The following is a 24,477-nucleotide window of genomic DNA, read 5'->3' as shown; positions in this document are numbered from 1 at the left end:
TACATGACTTCCATGTAAAAAAAAAAAGAATTACATTTTTACTATTAAATAACCGAGCATTTCGTCTTAGCCAAAGAAGGCAAGAATATTATAGAGTCAATTTCGCATCCATAGGATAAAAATCCGATGAATTCTTACTGTTTATATAAAGGTGGTCAATAAAAATAGAGTTGTTTAAGGCACACCTTTATATATATATATATGTAAATGTGTGCCTGAAACAATTACGAGTGCGGACTTTCTTTTTGCCACCCGTATATATATATATATATATATATATATATATATATATATATACGGGCGGCAAAAAGAAAGTCCGCACTTTCAAAAAGAAAGTCCGGACTTTCTTTTTGCCGCCCATATATATATATATATATATATATATATATATATATATATATATATATATATACGGGCGGCAAAAAGAAAGTCCGCACTGGTAATTGTTTCAGAAACCGCAAATTTAAGCAAAATTTAATGTAAACAAATTATACCTAATTTGATTCGCCTTTTCTTCGGCTATAATTCTACCTGTTGATATTTTACTTTTAAATGAAATATTCTAGTGTCCACGTCAATTTTAAAAAAATAACAACTTCAAATTGAGGAGGCAAAAAGAAATCCGCACAGTGAAAAATTGTTATTTAAAGGTATTAATGCAATACAAATACAACAGGAACACAATAAACTAGTTAATATTTAGTAGCACAGTTCTTCTGCAATTCGACAGCCTGCAATCTTTTGGGAATTCCTTGAATTAGACTGCAGCAATAGTCCGGGGAAAGGGCATCCCACTTTTCTTTAATTTTTGTCCAAAGTTCTTCCAAATTTGAAATTTTATCATTGCGTAGCTGTTGCTTGGTCTGGAGATTGTGCAGGCCAATCCAAAAACGGAATATCATGCTCTTCCAGGAACCTCTTGACATTGCCAGTTGTGTGAATGGGAGCATTATCCTGCATGAAGATGAGATTATCATCGAAATTCCGACCAAAGTAGGGTAGGAAATGCTCAGTCAACATATTAATGTACTTGGTCGAATTAATTCGACCTTGCAAGCCAACTATAGGCCCTGGACCATTAGTACTAATAATTCACCACACCAAAACTGAACCTCCACCACTTTGCAGCGTTGAAACTGAGCACCTAGGATTAAATTCTTCATCTTTCCTCCGATGGACGTAGTGCTTACCATCACTGCCTAGCATTTTAATCTGTTCTTGACAGTCGAAAGAGAGCATTTTGTAACAAGATTGCACTGTTGGTGGATTTGGGGAGCCGTTTCAAATCTGTATCTTAGGCTTGGGATCTTTATAGCATTGTCTTCCTTGTTAGAAGTAACTCTAGTACTACCAGATTAACGGGCATCATGAACACTGCCGGTGTTTTGGTGCTTTTCTTTCGTACCGTTTCTCATCAGATTTTAATCTGCGGCCGATTTCTCGATTGGATAAACCAGAAAGGTGGAGATTAATGAGCGCATGTTATTGGATATTTTATACTGATTTAGGGGCGATAATTTAAGCTGGTTTTAAGCAAATTTGTTGCTGCGGACTTTCTATTTGCCTCCTCAATTATAAGTTATTTTTTACATTGACGTGAACACTAGAGTATTACAATTAAAAATCAAATATGAACACATTAAATTATAGAGGAATAAAAGGCGAATCAAATGAGGCATATGTTGTTTAAACAGTTACATTAAATTTAGCTTAAATTTGCAATTTTTGAAAAAGATTACAGGTCCGGAGTCCTTTTTGCCGGCACTATATATATATATATATATATATATATATATATATATATATATATATATATATATATATATATATATATATATGTAAAAAAAGTTTTTTAATTATTTTTTATAATATTATTTTGTATTCCTGCACGTCACCAATTGAAAACGAATAAAGAAAAGTTATAAGCTTTCATACTTTTCGTATTCATTTTTATACATTTCCATTCATATATATATATATATATATATATATATATATCGCTGGATCCAGCCACTGTGATAAGTCGTAGATGACAAAACACGTGTCAGTGGATAATTATATTTTAAACATAATATATATGTTACTCCCCATTTAGGAGGTACTAAATTGATCAAAGGTAATATTATTCCCAACTCACATTTAGGTAAAAATGCAGTTTCGTATAAATAATTGAATTCATTCAAAAAGTATCGCTAATAAAAACAAATATATATAAATCTACATGATGCCCCCTCCGTTTTCTATTTAACAATTTTAGTTAATGTATCCTTTTTTCATGCTTATATATTTTTATATATCAAATTCTCTTTATAATCGTAGACATTTTAAAAGAGGGCTTATGCGAGTGCTCAGTCTATTTCTATTTAACAATTTTAGTTAAGGCTTTTTTATCCGTGTATAGTGGAATTCTCTTTTGTAATTGTAGACATTTTAAAAGCCGTATTATACAAGTGCTAAGTCTGCGATAAGTTAAATTTAGTTGTTTCCCCCTCCCCCCCCCCCGGGAATTATCATTGCATTCTTTACATGTTTTTTAACATTTTTTTTTTACTCAAAACTTCCTTTATATATATATATATATATATATATATATATATATATATATATATATATATATATATATATATATATATCAATTCGCTAGGCTTTGCTTGGACCCTATGTACTCTTCATAACTAGCCCTACGTGTGAATACATTTTATGTAAGATTTCCACTATTTAGACCCAAAATTTTCTGAGTAATTTCGTAGAGACTACGGAGGTAAACTTTTTATAAATTGGACGTTAATTTTGACTTCTTAACATGAATTAATTTTGTCTCAAATCAAAATATAAAGTTTTGCCCATGTCCAAGTTACCTAAAGTTTCGGAGAAATTGCGTAGAATCGGCAAAGGTCAACTCTTTCAAATTTGACATTTTGGCAGCCAAATTTTCGCCGCAAAAATTATTAAAATGCTTGTCGCCTGTCTGAATACCCGTTATGTGTAAATTTTAAATAATTAGACCAAACATTCGGTGAGTAGTTCGCTAGAAACCGCAAAGCTACAATCTTTTGAACTTTGACCTCTCCGAAGCTAAAATTTTCGACCTAAACCGATTAAAAAGTTTGCCTTATCTCTGAATAACCTTTATGTAAAATTTCAAATATTTTCTGAGTAAATTGGTAGAAACCGCAGAGGTCAATTTTTTTCAATTTGACCCCAATTATGACCACTTTACATTTGTTTTTTGGGGGCTTAAATCAAATTATTAAGTTAGATTCATGTCCAAGGAACTTATAAGTAAAATTTCAAGTGTTTAGACCCAAAATTAGCGGGGGGTAGAGTTCTCAAAAGTCAAATCGTTGAACTTTGACCACTTAACAGCCAAATTTCTGGCCGAAAACGAATTACACTATTTTATAAGGAAACGTGTTTCAATTTTATAACCTAGTTGCATGTTCATTATAACACGTTTCAAAATAAATTTAATGTTCATTATAACACGTTTCAAATAAATTTAATGTTTATTATAACACGTTTCAAAATAAATTTAATGTTTATTATAACACGTTTCAAATAAATTTAATGTTTATTATAACACGTTTCAAAATAAATTTAATGCTTATTATAACACGTTTCAAAATAAATTTAATGTTTATTATAACACATTTAAGAATAAATTTCAATGTTTATTATAAAAGATTTCAAAAACACTTTTAATGTTTATTATAACACGTTTCAAAATAGATTTTAACGTTTATTATAACAGGTTTCAAAATAATATTTAATGTTCATTATAACACGTTTCAAAATACATTTTAATTTTTATTATAACACATTTCAAAATAAATTTGACTGTTCATCTCAAAATAGATTTTAATATTTATTATGACACGTTTCAAAATAAATTTGAATGTTCATTATAACACATTTCAAAATAAATTTGAAGGTTTATTATAACAGGTTTCAAAATTAATTTGAATGTTCATTTCAAAATAGATTTTAATCTTTATTGTAAGACATTTAAAAATAAATTTAAATTTTTATTGTAACACATTTCCAAAAAAATTAATGTTTATTGTAACAGGTTTAAAAATAAAATTTGATGCTTTTTAAACCACGTTTCAAAATAAATTTTAATGTTTATTATGACACGTTTCAAAATAAATTAGAATGTCCATTATAATTATAACACATTTCAAAATAAATTTGAATGTTTATTTAAACACATTTCAAAATAAATTTTAATGTTTATTATAACAGGTGTCAAAATAAATTTTTTATGTTTATTAAAACTGGTTTCAAAATAATATTTAATGTTCATTATAACATAGTTCAAAAAAAAATTTAATGTTTATTGTAACACGTTTCAAAATAAATTATAATGTTCATTATAACACGTTTTAAAATAAATTTGAATGTTTAGTATAACATGTTTCAGAATAAATTAGAGTGTGTAATATTATACGTTTCCAAATAAATTTTAATGTTTATTATAACGCGTTTCCAAATAAATTTTAATGTTTATTATAACACGTTTCAAAATAAATTTGAATGTTCATTATAACACAATTCAAAATCAATTGTAATGTTCATTACAACACATTTCAAAATAAATTTGAATGTTCATTATAACACATTTCAAAATAAATTTGAATGTTTATTATAACACATTTCAAAATAAATTTGAATGTTTATTATAACACACTTCAAAATAAATTTGAATATTTATTATAACACGTTTCAAAATGGATTTGAATTCTCATTATAACACGTTTCAAAATGAATAAGAATCTTCATTATAACACGTTTCGAAATAAATTTGAATGTTCATTATAACACGTGCCAAAATAAATTTTAATATTTATTATAACACGTTTCAAAATAAATTTATTTATTATAACACGTTTCAAAATAAATTTATTTATTATAACACGTTTCAAAATAAATTTATTTATTATAACACGTTTCAAAATAAATTGGAATTTTTGTTATACCACGTTTCAAAATAAATTTTAATGTTCATTATAACAGATTTCAAAATATATTTTAATGTTCATTATAACACGTTGCAAAATAAATGAGAATCTTCATTAAACCACGTTTCAAAATAAATCTGAATGTTCATTATAACACGTTTTCACAATAAATTGTATCTTCATTATAACACGTTTCAAAGTGAATGTGAATGTTCATTATAACACGTTTCAAAATAAATGAGAATCTTCATTATAACACGTTTCAAAATAAATGAGAATCTTCATTATAACACATTTCAAAATAAATGTTAATGTTCATATAACATGTTTCAAAATAAATTAGAACGTTCATTATAACACGTTTCAAAGTAAATTTGAATATTCATTATAAAACGTTTCGAAATGAATTTGAGTGTTCATTAAACCACGTTTCAAAATAAATTTTAATGTTTATTATAACACATTTCAAAATAAATTTGAATGTTTATTATAACACGTTTCAAAATAAATTAGAATCTTCATTGTAACACGTTTCAAAGTACATTTTAATGTTCATTATAAAACGTTTCGAAATATATGTCAATTTTCATTGTAACACGTTTAAAAATAAATTTCATGTTTATTATAACACGTTTCAAAATAAATTTTTATGTTATTGTAACACGTTTCAAAAAATATTTGAATGTCTATTATAACACATTTCAAAATAAATTTGAATCTTCATTACGACATGTTTCGAAATAAATTTTAATGTTCATTATAACACGTTTCAAAATAAATTGGAATATTAATTATAACGTTTCAAAATAAATGTTAATGTTTATTATAACAAGGTTTAAAATAAATTTGAATGTTTATTTTAACACATTTCAAAATAAATTTCTATGTTTATCGTAACACATTTCAAAATAAATGAGAATCTTCATTATAACACGTTTCAAAATAAATTTTAATGTTCATTATAACATGTTTCAAAATAAATGTGTATGTTTAATATAAAACGTTTCAAAATAAATTTGAATGTTCATTATAACACGTTTCAAAATGAATTTGAATTCTCATTATAACACGTTTCAGATTAAATTTGAATGTTTATTATAACACGTTTCTAAATAAATTTGAATGTTTATTATAACACGTTTCTAAATAAATGTAATGTTTATTATGACATGTTTCAAAATAAATGTCAATGTTTATTATAACATATTTCAAAATAAATTTGAATAATCATTATAACACGTTTCGAAAAAAATTTGAATGTTCATTATACACATTTCAAAATAAATTAGAATATTCATTATAACACGTTTCAAAATAAATTTGAATGTTTATTATAACACGTTTCAAAATAAATTTTAATGTTTATTATAACACGTTTCAAAATAAATTTTTATGTTTATTATAACACGTTCAAAATAAATTTTAATGTTTATTATAACACGTTTCAAAATAATTTTTTATGTTTATTATAACACGTTTCAGAATATATTTTAATTATCATTATAACTCGTTTCAAAATAATATTTAATGTTTATTATAACACGTTTCAAAATAATTTTTAATGATCATTATAACACGTTTCAAAATAAATTTTAATGTTTATTATAACACGTTTCAAAATAAATTTGCATGTTTATTGTAACACGTTTCGAAATAAATTTTAATGTTTATTATAACACGTTTCAAAATAAATTTTAATGTTTATTATAACACATTTCAAAATAAATTTGAATGTTTATTATAACACGTTTCAAAATAAATTAGAATCTTCATTGTAACACGTTTCAAAGTACATTTTAATGTTCATTATAAAACGTTTCGAAATATATGTCAATTTTCATTGTAACACGTTTAAAAATAAATTTCATGTTTATTATAACACGTTTCAAAATAAATTTTTATGTTATTGTAACACGTTTCAAAATAAATTTGAATGTCTATTATAACACATTTCAAAATAAATTTGAATCTTCATTACGACATGTTTCGAAATAAATTTTAATGTTCATTATAACACGTTTCAAAATAAATTGGAATATTAATTATAACGTTTCAAAATAAATGTTAATGTTTATTATAACAAGGTTTAAAATAAATTTGAATGTTTATTTTAACACATTTCAAAATAAATTTCTATGTTTATTGTAACACATTTCAAAATACATGAGAATCTTTATTATAACACGTTTCAAAATAAATTTTAATGTTCATTATAACATGTTTCAAAATAAATGTGTATGTTTAATATAAAACGTTTCAAAATAAATTTGAATGTTCATTATAACACGTTTCAAAATGAATTTGAATTCTCATTATAACACGTTTCAAAATACATTTGAATGTTTATTATAACACGTTTCTAAATAAATTTGAATGTTTATTATAACACGTTTCTAAATAAATGTAATGTTTATTATGACATGTTTCAAAATAAATGTCAATGTTTATTATAACATATTTCAAAATAAATTTGAATAATCATTATAACACGTTTCGAAAAAAATTTGAATGTTCATTATACACATTTCAAAATAAATTAGAATATTCATTATAACACGTTTCAAAATAAATTTTAATGTTCATTTTAACACGTTTCAAAATAAATTTTAATGTTCATTATAACACGTTTCCAAATAAATTTTAATGTTCATTTTAACACGTTTCAAAATAAATTTTAATGTTCATTGTAACACGTTTAAAAATAAATGTTAATGTTTATTATAACACGTTTCAGAATATATTTTAATGATCATTATAACACGTTTCAAAATAAATTTTAATGATCATTATAACACGTTTCAAAATAAATTTGAATGTTTATTATAACAGGTTTCAAAATAAATTTTAATGTTTATTATAACACGTTTCAAAATAAATTTTAATGTTTATTATAACACGTTCAAAATAAATTTTAATGTTTATTATAACACGTTTCAAAATAAAGTTTTATGTTTATTATAACACGTTTCAGAATATATTTTAATTATCATTATAACACGTGTCAAAATAAATTTAATGTTTATTATAACACGTTTCAAAATAAATTTTAATGATCATTATAACACGTTTCAAAATAAATTTTAATGTTTATTATAACACGTTTCAAAATAAATTTGCATGTTTATTATAACACGTTTCGAAATAAATTTTAATGTTTATTATAACACTTTTCAAAATAAATATACTTTAAAATGTAATGCTTTATAAAAAATGATTTTATTCTGGTTTGACTTTTGTGTGTGTATTCATGAGAGAATGAATTATTATTCGAACCGACGAATATTAATGCCAGCTATCATGTGTTTGTTAATTAATAAGAAAGTTTGAAGCATCTACAAAGCAGGTACATTCCCAACGGTAGAGAATATGAATGCTAGGGAGCAATTGTTATTTTGATTTAGAAGCCGCTATATCATTTAGAAGATTTTAAAGAAGAAGCAAATAAGAAATTTCGGCGCCGCAAAGTAATATATCTGGCATTTAGTGAGAATATGCTATAGTGGTATCTTGTGATAGTCGAAAAGTTACACCAGGTATAATATTTGAGAGAAACGAATGTAATAAATGTAGTATATTTGTAAGTAAAAAAAAAGATGAGAATATTTTCGTGAAACTCTTTTAGATAGTGAGTTATTTTCCTATTGTGACTGGATTTGCAAGGGAAAATCGACTTCACTTTATTATGTAGACGATATCAGTTGGTTTCTAAGATCGTGACGTAACTAATTAGTTTCTGTATATAATGTTTATGCACCAACATTACGCATTAACTAACCTATTCTACTTGACATTTCATTTAACCTGTTAAACCTCATCATACATATATATGTGTATATATATCTATATATATATATGTATATATATATATATATATATATATATGGATACAATTGTAATGATAGAGAATTTGCTATAATGATGAATACGAAATCTTCATGAATTAAAATATCATATTTAAGCGTATTTTACGACTGGATTACACTCGGTGAGCTGCTTGTATTAAACTATTGGAAAAACTTTGTATTATTAAAATATATATTTGATACACACACAAACATATATATATATATATATATATATATATATATAATCGTGAGGTGTAGTCTAAATAGAAAATAAAAAGCATATCATTAAACATAAACAATTTCAATAAAGTAAAATATTTTCTTCGTTCAATCAACGGAATATTATTTCGTCCCGATCAATAGAGTTTTATGACTTTCTAATTTGAGTTGAATGAAGACTAAAGGCCGATCTTGAAGCAAGTGAGAAAGCGATTGAGCCGCGGTGAGAGCGATAAGGCAAGTGAGGCGGTTAGCGGGGGGGATATTTATGGTTTGCTGCGATGACATTTCTCTATTTTATGAGGTTATAAACTTCCTAAAAAGCATTAAATTATTATTAATGCAGATATTATTATGAACACTATTGATTTTTTTATTATTCTTAACCTGATAAAAAGAAATGATGAACTGTAATATTAAGGAAGAGAATTCTGTCTCTACAAAGCCATCAATCCTGTAAATATTCCAATGAATGCGTTTTCAGAGATGGGGGGGCGCATATCTATACAAGCTAAAATAAAACGTCAGCTGTACAAGTGACTATTTGATTATGCTAAATCACTTCTCGCGGGTAGCACGATAGAACGACCATCAAAGGAAAAATAAGGCGTTTCCTTCCCTCTACTAGTCTGTGGGAGACCCTTGGATGTGGTCGAGAACCCACGTGACCTCCAGATCAGTATAATGCTAGTCCTGGGAAGCAGGTGACTGATGTAATACGGAAACAAACAGAAATAGTTCTGTTCGTGGTTTCGTATTTTGTTGTGTTCATCAGAAGGTACCTCTGGATACAATGGTGAGAACAAGAGGCCAGTATGGGCACTGCTCGGACAGAAAGAAACTGCAACCTACTGTATGTACAACTGTAAAGATAGCTACGGCAATGCATCAAACTCTTTATCTGTGAGACAGTGTGAATAAGGATTTGGATTATAACACTTCTCTTGGTTCGGTAGGGATGAGCAACAATCAATTCATGAATGCCTCAAAGGAGAGATTGATGGAGAACCATAGCCGGCAATGACTGTACCAGGCAGGACAACACTTAATGATGATGATGATGATGATGATGATGATGATGATGATGATGATGATGATGAAAGCACGTCTGACAAATAATTACTATTTATGGTGAATCCGTGTGAAGTATTTTCATGTGGAATGTGTAAAGATTTTCAGCTAAAGTGAGTGTCTTCCTTCTGACACGAAGGGCAGTACTTAACCAGAAACAAAGGAAGATAAACATCTAATGACATGCTATTTCGCAGTGTTACTTCTCCCAGATGGGTAGTTCTACTAGGGATTGATATTCTAGTCTTTCCTACTATTTTAGTTGGGCAAAAGATAACTAGATTCACACTTTAGCCAAGGATATTAAAGAACTTTCGAGACACTTTCTCTTGTAAGTTTATGACACGTGGGATTACTAAAACGTTAGAAATAAGTACTTACTGTCGTCAATGTGTAGTATTGGGAATCCCAGCTTAATTGCTATATAGGTAGTTTTAGAAATAAAAAGTTATGTAAGTATATTTTCATTTCCCATCAGCGAGTTGGCAGGGTCACAAAAGGTTAGCTTTGACAGGTATCAACCTAAAGAGAATGCACCGGAAATTAGGGGTGACATACACCGGAAATTAGGGGTGACACGGGAATTGTGGTCGTAGGCTTCCGGTTGACGACCACATGGGCTGAGAGTGGTTTTGTGTAGCAGAGAATGCAGACAGGAAATCTTGGGTCTCCGCAAACCAGGGTCCGAGATATAAGCTTGCCTTGAATAAAAGATTGAAACTTCAGTCTATCTTGTTGTCATTAATACATCTGTCTGCAGCGACCACTTCCCAACGAGATGGCAGACCAGCAACCAGGTATGTATGCATTATACATTTGCACGTACACGTCTCGAAGACTTTCAAGGCAAGAAACGGTGTAAGGATGTGACTTCATTCCGTGATCGTCTAAATATTTTTGCGCGGGAGTGTGTGCGTGTGTGTGTGTGTGTGTGCGTGTGTGTGTGTGTGTGTATGTGTATGTGTTATACATGTATTTCAACATACCTTGTTAACTGTATCGTTGGTCTTTTAATCTATATTGAATTCATCTGTTCTTGGAAGGAAGCTGGAAACCTGTGGGCAAATGCATTTCAGTCCAAAACGATGGTTGATTTTATATATAGTTATTATTCATTTCCCAGGTATCGAATGTAGAAGAATGGAAAGATAGTTTCTTTGCTTGTGGTTAATTCTAATAGTCTCCATTTTCGAGACACGGCATCTCCCTCCCAAGGAGAGGGGGAGATAATAGTTAACCCGTCCGCTCCTCTTTACATCCAAATTCCAACTCCGACTCTATGTCCAGCTAAGCTGATCACGTGACAACCACGTCCTAGCGGGTCAGCTATTTTTTTAGCTTCCGGTGAAACTCGTCCGTTTTATAGTTTGGACAATTTTATCAAAACATCTTCATATCTCATCTTTCATTTACTAAGCCAGTTAGATAGATAGATAGATAGATAGATAGATAGATAGATAGATAGATAAATTGAGATAGATCACCTAGATATATAGACAGATCGAAAGACAGATAAATAGCAGATAATTTCAAGTGTTCCCAATTACATAACATAATGAAATCAGTATTAATTTTTCATTTCATTTTATTTTCGTTGGCCAATACAAGAAGGCGGGGTTCATCTCTCTCATCTCGTCAAGAGCGAAGCCAATGATTCTAAACACACACACACACACACACACACACACACATATATATATATATATGTGTGTGTGTGTATGTGCGTGTGTGTGTGTGTGTGTGTGTGTGTGTGTGTGTGTGTGTGTGTGTGTGTGTGTGTGTGTGTGATTATTATCCACATACCAATATGTTTCATCCGATTGGAAGCATTAGTGTGGAAAATAAATGTTCAGCTAATTGAGCGATTCCAACTTCGGACATAACTCACCTTTAACTCATTTTCATGTAAAAGTGATGTGGCTAGGTTTTAATGTTGCAATGCAGATGAGGAGCATGATTTTACACATTTTTAAATAACTTTTCATCCATATTGAATCCTATTTAATTTACTAAATCTTTTTCAATTTTCTTTTTCATTAATTTATCATTCTTGTTCATTTCTTCATGAAATGCAAAAGATTTAAGTTCAATAAAACAAATAATTAGAAATAAAAAAATATTGAATATACAAAGGGTGTTACTTAAGTCATACTCTGTATATTAGTGACTACTTATCTAATATTTGTAATCCATCATAATAAAAAAGGATAAACGCTTTCTGTTTAAAGTATACAATACTACAAATACATACGATGATTTACGTTAAGAGTATAAACATGTTTTTACAGAATCGACTTCAAAATCTAGTGGGTAATGTCCATTTCTTCTCCTTAGACCCTCTTTCTTACAGACAGACAGGTGCGCGAGTGAGTTTCAATCTATGATCTCCCTATTTTAAAACATTCACAGCACAGACTCTCTTCTTGCTCTCCATGATTTTTAAAGGATTGCAGAGTGACTTTAAGCGTTAAGCTGTTTATAACGTGATAACCCAGAAAGAAACACCCATTCAAGTCACGAGGAAACCGAAAAAATAATCAGAGAAAATTAGGAATCTATAAGTATCGTCAAATTCAAATATGCCCACGAAAGTCCAACAAAATCAAAGTATAGCTTTACCCTGAATAAAAAGAGCAACTTTTCAAAAAAACAATTTTTCTCCTAATAAATAGATCCAGTAGTTTATAGAGTGATTCTGGGTTCTGATTGGTTGTTAGCAGAACGTGACTCCATTTGATTGGTCAGTTCCTATCGTCACTGTCTATTTTCTTGAATCATACTCTCCAATTATATCAAAAATATTGCAACAACTCGTACAACTGTACGGCATAATAACGTTGACACACCTGTTCTCATTAGATCACCGTAGTTAAGCAACGTTGAGCCTGGTCAGTGTCAGATGGGTGATCAAATTCCAGGCGCTGTATGGAGGAGGATATTGACACCTCCCTGCAAGAGTTACAAAAAAACTTCACATCGTCATCTCCTCTGACAGCGATATACATACGACTGTGGAACGTTTGTGAATTTCATACTCTTTTGAAACTTCCTCCTTTGGAGAAAGTCTGTTAAACCGGTATAGGGTTAGTACCGTTTCCATTCCAACAACTCGTCTACCTACCACTACAATCAATAGTTTCACTCTTGCTCTATCTATACATAAAACTAAATGAAATTTCTATGAGCAAAGTTTCTTTCGTAGAATTATCTGCCTGTAGAAGACAATACCGCGATGCTGCTTTTCAGATGATTACAGCATGGTCGTTTTCGTTTCCAATAAAATTCTGTCCAATTACCACCATCATTACCAATCGTCACGGTGATATCTCATCATTCGTTAAACAGTTATCTTCAAGTAGCCTTTATAGCTTTAATAAGTCGTGACACCTTACTAAAAGAACACTTGTTGGCCAGCGCCCAGTCCTGCTGCCATATCTAGGGTCTGCTAGCGACCACCTTATTGCACCAGGGAATTACCATACTCTTTAGCACATTCAGGTACACTTTGCTGTTTATTTTTAAACCGACTTCGTAGATGTAAGGTGGCGTGGTGTGGACCTCACTTGAAGCCACACCAAAGATAGTAACCATGGCTGGAAACTTTGTTTTCATCAACCTTGACAAGTCCCTGTTATTTGCGACAATCCGGCGATGAATTTTGAGGATGCTGGTAATGGTTTTGTTGTCAGAACTTGGATCGGTAGAAAGCATGAGTTGTACAGCGGCGCATCTCCGCTCTCCCTCGTTGAACATTTTGTCACTTTCAGACATGATCGAAGGCTCCTATTGCTCTTGAGATTTGTACACAACTGGCCAACTGGTAGGTGAATGCTTTCTTCAGTCTCCAAAGATTGGCTCAAGATGGTTTGATCTCCTCTACATATTCTCTATCAGAACAACAAAAAAGAAATGTGATTAAAAAGAGTCGCGCAATACCGAACTATACCTCTTCAAAAACGACACTGCTTTAATCTACTGGAAAGGAAATGTTTACGATTAACAAAGAAAAACTAGAGTTACTTCAGTTTTCTTCCTTTTTAGACTAGTTGCACAACAAAGACCTGAGGTTTTAATTTAACTTATTATTTATTCAATACGTAGAGGATAGATATATCGATTAATATGCTATTAGTGAAAGTGACACAGTAGTCTTGATCAAACTCGAACCCAACACACCTAGTAACCGTTACACCACATAAAGTATACGAACATATATAAATTATGTGTAATTTAACATCAGCAATCTACACTTTTTCAAAAGAATGTGCTGCATGTCAAAATTAAAAGGTTTCTTATTACTATAAGTTCACTTATTTTTTATTTATTTTACTTCAGTAAGTTTTAAGAGTTACTACTTGATTCCGTTATGATTTAAATTTATATCCGAGGGCTCTTTTAAGAATAGACGCTGAACATCAGTTTCATCAGGCACTAGCTGGCCGCCCAGCGTTGCCCGGTCGTAAAATACGTTTAAATATAATATTTTAATTTACACAGGTATTGTATTTATTATAGAACCAATTATCTATTGATTATTATATTATACCCAAAATATATATATATATATAGTAAGTTATGAAAATATATATGGCAATTAAACTACACAGAATATTCCGCGTTTCAAAGAGAGTGGACGTTCGCTGATAGTCGAATGGAAAATAGTAAGACAAGTAAGTACATGTAGAGATCTAGACGATCCATGTAGATTATGCATAAACGAAAAATGTCCCATCCTATTCTTTTAAGAACCCCAACACTTATTAAACTGTAAGGCAGAAATAGCGAACAACTGTGTGCACAGGATAAACTTTACTCTAGGATAGCGATACAAAATAATTTTTTAAATTGGCAATAATAATAGAAAATATATAATGAAATAAACATATATATTAATAAATAAGTCTATATATATACATATATATTGATATATACATATATATGTGTGTGTGTGCGTGTGTGTGTGTGTGTGTGTGTGAGCATAATATGCGAAATATAGAATTAAAAAAACATATCCTACTAAAACTAGGTTGAAAGTAGACTGGCAAGGGAAGGAGGGAACTGGAGATTAACTGTGCCTTTGTCCTATAATTGGCTGATTAGGATGGGCGCGGTGGCAACTGATTGGCTAACACAAAAACTCAATAGCATGTGCGTACATATAAACGCGCTACAACCACCACTTTTCGCATAAGCCTGACGAATTCTTACGAGAATGAAACGCGGAGTATTTTGTGTAGCTTAATTGCCATATATATTTTTATAACTTACTACCTAGCTCTACCTATGTGTCGAGCATTGTTGAAGTAAATACTGAAAAAATTACGCATGAATTATATCTTCGTATATTAATTTATGTGATTATATGAAGTATCATATATATACATATATATATATATATATATATATATATATATATATAAAATAAAAATGACAATTAAATTTACCAAAATGATTCAAGATGGTAAAATTAAAGTATATTATGAATATTAAAGAATTAATATTTATTAAATTATCTCAGCCAGATGTAAAAGCTCGATAAAAACCAAATAGGAAATAGAGCTTATAATATGAGCAAACAGTTAATGAAATATGTTAAAAAAAACACTTTGAAATGATGTTAAAAACATATTTAATCTGAAAAGGAAACGCTAGATAAATGGATAATCCTTAATCCGCGGAGTTTCGAAGAAATACTTTCCTTCTCATCAGAGGGTAGGAATTAGCAAAATGCGGGATCGGATTTTGCATGCAGAAGTATTTGATGAAACAACAAGTAAGTCAAAGATCTTACTTGAAAACAAAAAAAGTGAAGCAGAGGGAATATGGTAAAGAAAAAGGTGATTACACATGAATGGATAGTCTGGTGGAAAATAAAAAAATCCAGTGACGGTAAAATCCAAATGTAAATCTTCAAGAAAGTTAAAAGAATTTCCATTTGTACAAGTAAAATCCCAGGAAATCCCGTAATTGGAAGAAGATGGTCCATAATAATCCAAAGGAAAGTATTTCTTCGAAACTCCGTGGATTAAGGATTATCCATTTATCTAGTGTTTCCTTTTCAGATTAAATATGTTTTTAACTCATTTCAAAGTGTTTTTAACATATTTTATTAACTGTTTGCTCACATATATATATATATATATATATATATATATATATATATATATATATATATATATATATATATATATAGTGATTACAAAAGTTTTAAAATTATTTTTTTTTAAATATGATTTCGGTACCATTAGCATTAGTCTCTAGCATTATTTATCATCTGAAGTAAGTCCATACTCATATAAAAACCTAATAAATAACGTTGTTAAATATATCAATGTATATTTGTGCATTCGTAGAAGTAGCATGTTCGTCAACTTACGTCTAAAAAGTTCAAATTTATTTCCCTTTTGAACCTTTAGCTGCTATTTTACCGGCTAAAACCCAAATTGAATTCGTTCCACAAGTAAAATTCCCTATATATCAAGTTTCACGTCTTTAGACCAAACATTAGAAAAATAGTTTGTCAGAGATTGTTCCGCACACAGACAGACAGACAGACAGACAGACAGACAAGGCTACTTTTTTATATAGAGAGATATTGACTGTAGAAAAATATATTTATTTGAAGTATTTACGGTATTGTCGCTTTCACTTATTAAACGTAATGAACCCGTCCTGGGATGAGTATTCCCTTTACGAGGGACGTTTCAAAAGTAACGCATCATATAAAATAAAATACGTATCAGGTGCGCTTGAAAGCCAAATCACAACGCAGGCTTTTAAAGCGCACTTGATGCGTATTGTATTTTATTTAAATTAAATCAACGCTTCTATAACGGAACACACACCTGACGTTAATGCATCCTATTTTCATTCCGCCCGAATGAATCGGAGTGGATCGCAAACTGCATTATCATGATGCCTTGACTCATGCATTCATCCTAAAGCTTTTATTCCTCTGTTGTAGGAATTTATGGTGCGAGAGTCTAAGAAAGCAACATTTGTCATGGGCATGTGTCAAAAACAGTGATACGTCATTGAATTCCTCCATTCATAAAAAAATTGAACCTATCAACATTCACCGGTGCCTGTTGAACGTTTACGAAGCCGATTACGTTGATGTCAATATAATTAGGAGAAGGGTTCGTCGATTGCAGAGTGATGATAAAGATATGAGTGAGAAAGAGCACTTCGGACTTTTATAACCACAGCATCAAATGTCCTGGATATGATCTTAAACTATATCCGATGGTGAAGTCCAGCTTGTGGGTTTTGGGGAGTGTGGAGCCACCCTTTAATTGCCATTTCTCCCAGGTCCGCTCTGACTCGGAGTGGTAGTATCTGTTAGGGTCCCAACTATGGGTTAAATAGAAACCGACTTGAAATATATATATATATATATATATATATATATATATATATATATATATATATATATATATATTCTATTAAAAAAAATTTCTTCAAAATAACTGGATTCGGCATTAAATAACCTAAAAAGGGTTGATATGCCGTAAAACAAAAACAACCAACCAACCACAGCATCAAAAGAGACTGGCTAAAGTCCATTGAGAATAATGGTGACTATATAGAGAAATAAATTCTAGACCACAAAAGTCTTTTAATGGTAGAACTCCCGATTGTGTAGTTCTTCAACATTTTAGTGTTTTAGTTAAAAAAAAAAGAACATAGAAGACCTTTTATTTTTGAACGACCCTCGTAGTATTACTCCATCCATCCATCCAACCATCCATAATCCTTGAGCCCCTTTTGTAGATGCTTTTATAGTAAAGAGTTCTTTTTACAGGGTGAAGGTGCTGGCCCCACGGTCAACCTTCCCAGAAGGTACATACAGCGCCTAGCCTTCCCAAATGGTCACCCATCTGGTCCTGACTAGGCTCAAGTTTGCTTAACTTCGACGATCTGGCGAGAACTTGTGTGTCAACGTGATCGTGCCGTACCGTATCGTAGTATTACTGGATCTTATTATTTTATTTTTTTTTTCAGTAGAAACCGTTTGAGTGTTTCGTTGTTTGTTTTCCTTTATCTGAGCTGGAAAAAATCCAGATAAAAGTGCTCGTATTCATTAATGGTGTTTGCATTTTTATCCTTTGATTTCCTTTAATTTAATCTTTTTTTTTAATTCACTTTGTAAAAAAATGTCGTTTTTGACCATTTAAATGTTGTTGTTTTTTAAATTATTATTCTGATAAAGAATATGAAGAGGAGATCAAACCATCTTGAGCCGATCTTGCACATCCTCTTTGCTTTACTAAACATTATATCGACTTTCGGGTCGGTAAAGAAAAATAAAAGCGGTCATGCGTAATGGAAAATCAGTGCTTTTATTAGTAAAGCGAGAGGATGATAACGGATTTATATAAAATCAATATTTGTTGGATTTTTTTACTAACGAAAATTGTTTTCATGTAAATCTCGCTATATTCATTCAAACAGAATAATGTGATAAATTATATTTGAAAAAAAAAACATCAAATTATAATAAAAGAGCCACAATGCATAAAAATCTGAAAAAAACGCAGTTTAAAGGGTTTTGGGGGTGGGGAAGCGTTAAGAATATGTAGAAAAATTATTGGTAGTTTTGAATCGACACAAATGAAATATAAATTTTTACGACGTTAGATAAAGTAAATAATAAACAAAATTTTCAAGGAAAATATGGATTTAAAATATAAATTTGAATGCATTAATTGAGCTTCTATATTTGATAATAAAAAGCAGGTGAATTAGATCGCGTGAAGGTATTATTTTCTGTGTGTGAACTATTCTTTTTAAATTAGTATCCTAGTTCATAAAAGATTCAAGCAACGCTTAATAATGGAACAGTTTCTCTAAGCTTGATTTGAACAATGTAGAAATATGACGAATGGGCGAAAATTATTTATTACTCCTACGGGACTTAATTAATTTGATATGTTGTCTTTGCAAAATAGGTCCTTTTCTTTTGTTTTTGTTTTTGTTTTTTGTTTTTTGTTTTCTTTTGTTTTTGTTTTTCTTGACAAATAAAATAATATTAACTTGATGTTATTACATCATACATCATTATATTTAAACGCATACACAAAACGTCATCTATTTAATTTTTTTTACATACTTCAGTTTGGTTGGTTTGGTTGTTTTTGTTTTACGGCATATCAACCTTTTTCGGGTTATTTAATGCCGAATCTAGTTATTTTTAGGAACGATTTTTAGTGCAGTATATTTGTTTTTTTAAGTCGGATTCTATTTAACCCATAGTGGGGACCCTAACAGGTACTACCACTCCGGGTCAGAGTGGACCTGGGAGCAATGGCAATTAAAAGATGGCTCCACACTCCCCAAGGCCCGCAAGCTGGAACCTCACCATCGGATAGAGTTTTAGGTCGTATCCAGGACCGTACATACTTCAGAGTGCTTGAGAACAATGTTCCGCTATAACCGTCTAGAGCGAGTCTTTCCGCTGTCAAAAGTGGCATGTCAGCTTCAATACTTATCTGATGTGCCCATCTCTTTTGTGTCCGTCCTCTTCATCATTCTTAAATAAAAGCAATTTCATATTTATTTATATACAGTGTGGAGCGGTAAATTTGTCACCCTAAAGAAAACACTACAGCTTTATTTTAAAAAATTTATTGAAAAAATCAATTCAAGTAACTTGATTATGTAGTAGAGCTGACATCTATTCAATGCAGTCGCCCACAGCTTTAATCTCCGTCACGATACAATTCTAGAACTGGTAACATGCCTTTTTCATACGTGCCAGCGGCAGCTCAGCGATTACTTGGCGGATAGCGGCGATTACGCTGGCTTTGGTGTCGCGGAAGGTCATGTTGGTGATGTTCTCAACCTATGACAAACAAAGTAGTCCATCGGGTTCAGGTCGGAGGAGGAGGGTGGCTAGTGAGAGACTCATACAAAGTCATAGTATTTCTTCTGAAGCCAAGCCTGGGTCTCTATGGACTTGTGAGCCAGCTTCGAGTCCAGCTGCGACACCCAGGGTCTACCAACGGACACCTGATTGTACGACAGGATCACCACACTCTTCAGCACATCCAAGTACACTTTGGTGCTGACTTTCAAGCCGATTTCGAAGATGTAAGGTGGAATGGCGTGGCCCTCACTTGAAACTAGACCGAAGACCATAATTATAATCAAAATCTTCGTTGAGCTCTCGCTTTCAAGCATTGAACCGTCCGGATTTGCATTTTGAAAGTGCTGGCAACGGCCATGTTGTTATAACTTGGATTGGTAGAAAGCAGGAGTTGTACAGCGATGCATATCCGATCTCGCTCATTGAACAGTATGTCCCTTTCAGACATGATAGAAGGCTCCCATCGCTCTTGCGATTTGTACACAACTGATGAACTAATATATGGTCTGAACAAAAAGAAAGAAACACGGTTTTTATCAAACATAAATAGAATCGTGTCATCTTTTTAGGGCGACAATTTTATCGTTCCATTTTGTATAAGAAAGATTATCAATAGTCACTGAAACGAAAAATAATTGTTAGTATAAGAAAACAGTGTGGCAAAGAATGGCCCAAAACGTAATATTGTAACGTTACACACATTTACACACGCGTTAACATATAGACACCCGGGACCCACCAATTGCAGATTCAGTCGCAAAAGAACATAGCACAAGTAATAACTCGACTCCTTTCTTGTAACAACGACAGTTATTTTCGGGTAGTTTCCGATTCAAACATAATCGTGCTCCTGCTCTCTTACCTTTGTCCCCCTGAACGTCCTCCACATTTCGAACATGATCGTCCTTTTTAACGTGTTCTCTCTATTTTTTATACATTTTTTCTTTTTCCTTACCGTAGTGTCATTTCGCACATGGTTCAATATTAGCATATAGTCACTACACGTGCGTCCGCGTTCTGTTATAATATATGGAAAAAAGGAGAGAGTAAAATGTAGGTTAATTTATTAGTTTATTGATAATCTATGAATTAGATTAAAAGAAACATACCTTCCCTGTTTTAAATAAATTTCATATTGGAAGTCATATCAACAGTTGAAAAAATATATCAATTAATTAACACGTAACATGTTTTTAGCTTTCCACAAAGAGAAGACATATCTGTTTTTATTTACATCATGAGGGCAAAAAGACAAAGGTAATTTACTAAAAAAATAAGATTTGTATTGCTGTTAACTAGAACTGTTGGGTATTATTTAACGTATCTAACGGCACGAAGAATGGGTGGAAAGAGACAAATCAGTAACAAATAATATGTTACCAGATACAAGATAAGTAACTATCCTACCTACCTACCTAGATAAATGTATTTGTTGATATTATTTTAAAAGCATTTTATTAAACAAATCTACTCTTTTAAGTGAGAACGAAGTAAATGGCTGCCCATTAGCCCTGCAAAAAACATTGATAATCACTCAAAATTTAAACTAATTACTGACAGAAACGTGCAATAAAAAGTCGACTATAATCCCTGCACGAGGAAAAATAACCGCCCATAACATCTGCACGAAGAGCCTTGGTAATGTTACAAAAATACTCGTAGAAAAAATATAACATTCGGTTGAACATTATAATTTTGCACGATTGGTGACATAGATGTGTTGTGCTTGTTTTATGAATATGTTCTGATGAACTTGTTGCTCGTGTATCCCCTGAACGTAAATATCTCCGACATATGTCACTTACTGCAAAATCTCATCATTTCAATGCAGAGTACATTATATGCTTGAAAATCTTCTATAGCTATTTTCGTCTGGTAGCTTGGCTTTGTAATTCACTCTCTGCTCCCCATTTCTGCCTTTTTAGCATATAGAAAAGTTTTTTTTTTTTAATTTACTGAGATTTTTATAGTCAACAAGCAGAAAAAATGCCAAATAATTGCTTTCGTCATTCCAACTGAGCAATCAGTGATGTTTAAAATGTTGATTAATCCAAAACAATACATAGAACTTTTTAGTGTTACAGTGCATAATGAGCTCGATACGTTATTGTAGAAACCAATATTATAATAGTTTGAATGGTTTGTGTGCACTGCAGTTGCTTTGTATTTAATTTCGGCGCTTCAACTTATTATTATTGAATTGAAGTTTACGACAGTTGTCGGTATTGTTTGTTGTACAAAATTTTCATTTGGATCCAAGCGGAAATTAGATACCCGAAATACCTTTGTCTCTGCTTTAGTCGTTAGGCAAAATAAACAAAAATAAATAATTAAACTAATAAACCCCCGCGAAGATGTTCGACTTGTCAGCCGATTAAGTGCCCTGGCGCCTAGAACGAAAAAGCGTGTCTGCAAAATAAATGTTAAATGAATCAATTTAAACGCAACAATCAAAGGAAACGGTTTCCTTTCATTAAAGGAAGCGGTCAGCGTTTGTGGAAAGACTAAATAAGTAGGTTAGCTTTCTACTATATAAGAATTAATTACAAAGTACTTCTCTGAAAGAAGCTGAATTAACTGCAAAAGAGTTCACTAGTTTATACTTACTGGTTACAGACTGTATCCACTAACCGGGGAGAATTTTTGCGCTTCCATCGCTTTTGCGCTTCCATCGCTTTTGCGCTTTTGCGCTTTTAATCGGCATTATAACATAACTACCAGGTCTCCCGGCGTTGCACGGTCGTAAAACACGCTTAAAGATTATATTTTAATTAAAACAGATTTCGTACTTATATTTATTAAAGTCCGATTCTCTATCATTTATTATATTTTACCGGATAAATAAGTTGTTTTTTTTTTAATTACGTCTGTGCCATCGGCTAGAATCGAAACCAAAACATATAGCTCTCCAGCCTCATCTGCTAGCGTATGACCTAAATCCATTGGTATACAAAAACTGCAAAAATAATGTTTTGCTTACAACATTTAATTAGCGCATGCACAGAACAAAACTTAAACCAGGACAAGCTTATTGTTATTTCTTTCTATTTTGACCCTCTTAGCAGCTATTTTTACCAGCCAAATACGAAATTGAAACTGTGCTACAAGTCCAAATACTCCATAGATCAAATTTTAACTCAGTAAAATGAAATATACAGAGAGGAGTTTGATGGAGACTTTTCGCACGCACACACACACACACACACACACACACACACACATACACACACATATATATATATGTATTATGTATATATATACATATATATATAAATATTCCCATGTGCTAGAACGTTTTTATCTAAAATTCTACGCAATTATGCAGAACGTAGAAACTATGCATAAATAGAATTTAGCGTAATTGTGAAATGAAACTAACCATCTAAAAGGAAATCATAAAAATGAATAAGTAATAAATTAATGCTCGTTTTTCGAAAGAACATATAAATTAGTTAACCTTTATGTAGTCGCTCGGATAGCCATGGCTGATTATACAAAAAATTCCTTTTAATAATTTTTTAAATTGAAAAAGTAGGCTTTTAATATAAATGACAGAGCGAGAAAAAAAAATTAACTTTATAGGTATGTAAATTACATCCGGCATCTAAAGGAGGCTTCTATATTAAATTTGTTCTGGCTTCGTTTACTTTAAAGAATATATCATTCCGTTTTGTTTGTTTGTTTTTTGTTTCTTTCTTTCTTTTGAATTATTGCATACGCGTCATTCCATACTATTGTTTGATTACAAATTGTTATTTACTCAACATTAAGTGTTTAGATTATACATTCAACGAGTTTAATATATAATTGAACAGGATTTATTGTTAACAGACAGAACTGCATAAAATATAGTTATGCCAAGTGAATTCCTTTATTTCGAAAGAGAATTCTCCAGACTAAATGTGATGATTTGTATTATACGATCAATTAAAGACATTAACAACATTTTCTGCCATAACCTTTGAACTCTAGATTTCTACAATCTCTAAGAGTGGCTGGTTACTTTTAATGCATCTAAAACCAAGCTTCTCTCTTTACATCATCAACATTCTAATCCACATTTGGCATCAATTGAAATGAATGGCTCTCGTCTTCAGGAGGCCTCAAGTTTTGACAAGCTTCTGGGCTTGACCATTACTCCTGATCTTAAATGGAACACGTACATCAAATCTGTTGCCAAGGCCGCTGGAAAAATGGTGGGATCTTTCTATCGATCCGGTAAATATCTCACTGCTGATGCTATTCTCTATCTATATAAGAGCCAGGTACGTTCAAAGATGGAATACTGTTGCCACATCTGGGCAGGAGCTGCTAGAAAGGACTTGGCCTGCCTTGATAGAGTTCAAAATAGACTTCGTAGCCTCGTAGGAGATGTCCTTTTCTCTTCGCTGCAATTTCTATCTCACAGAAGAGAGGTTGCGAGTTTGTCTCTGATGTATCGCTATTTTCATGGAAAGTGTTCGACTGAGCTTCAATCTATGGTCCCCCCTCGCCAAACTTTCACAAGAAACAC

Source organism: Euprymna scolopes, chromosome 1 (assembly GCF_053919585.1).
Source record: "Euprymna scolopes isolate OS-2025 chromosome 1, ASM5391958v1, whole genome shotgun sequence".
Lineage (NCBI taxonomy): Eukaryota > Metazoa > Mollusca > Cephalopoda > Sepiida > Sepiolidae > Euprymna > Euprymna scolopes.
Note: the sequence above shows the minus strand (reverse complement) of the source record.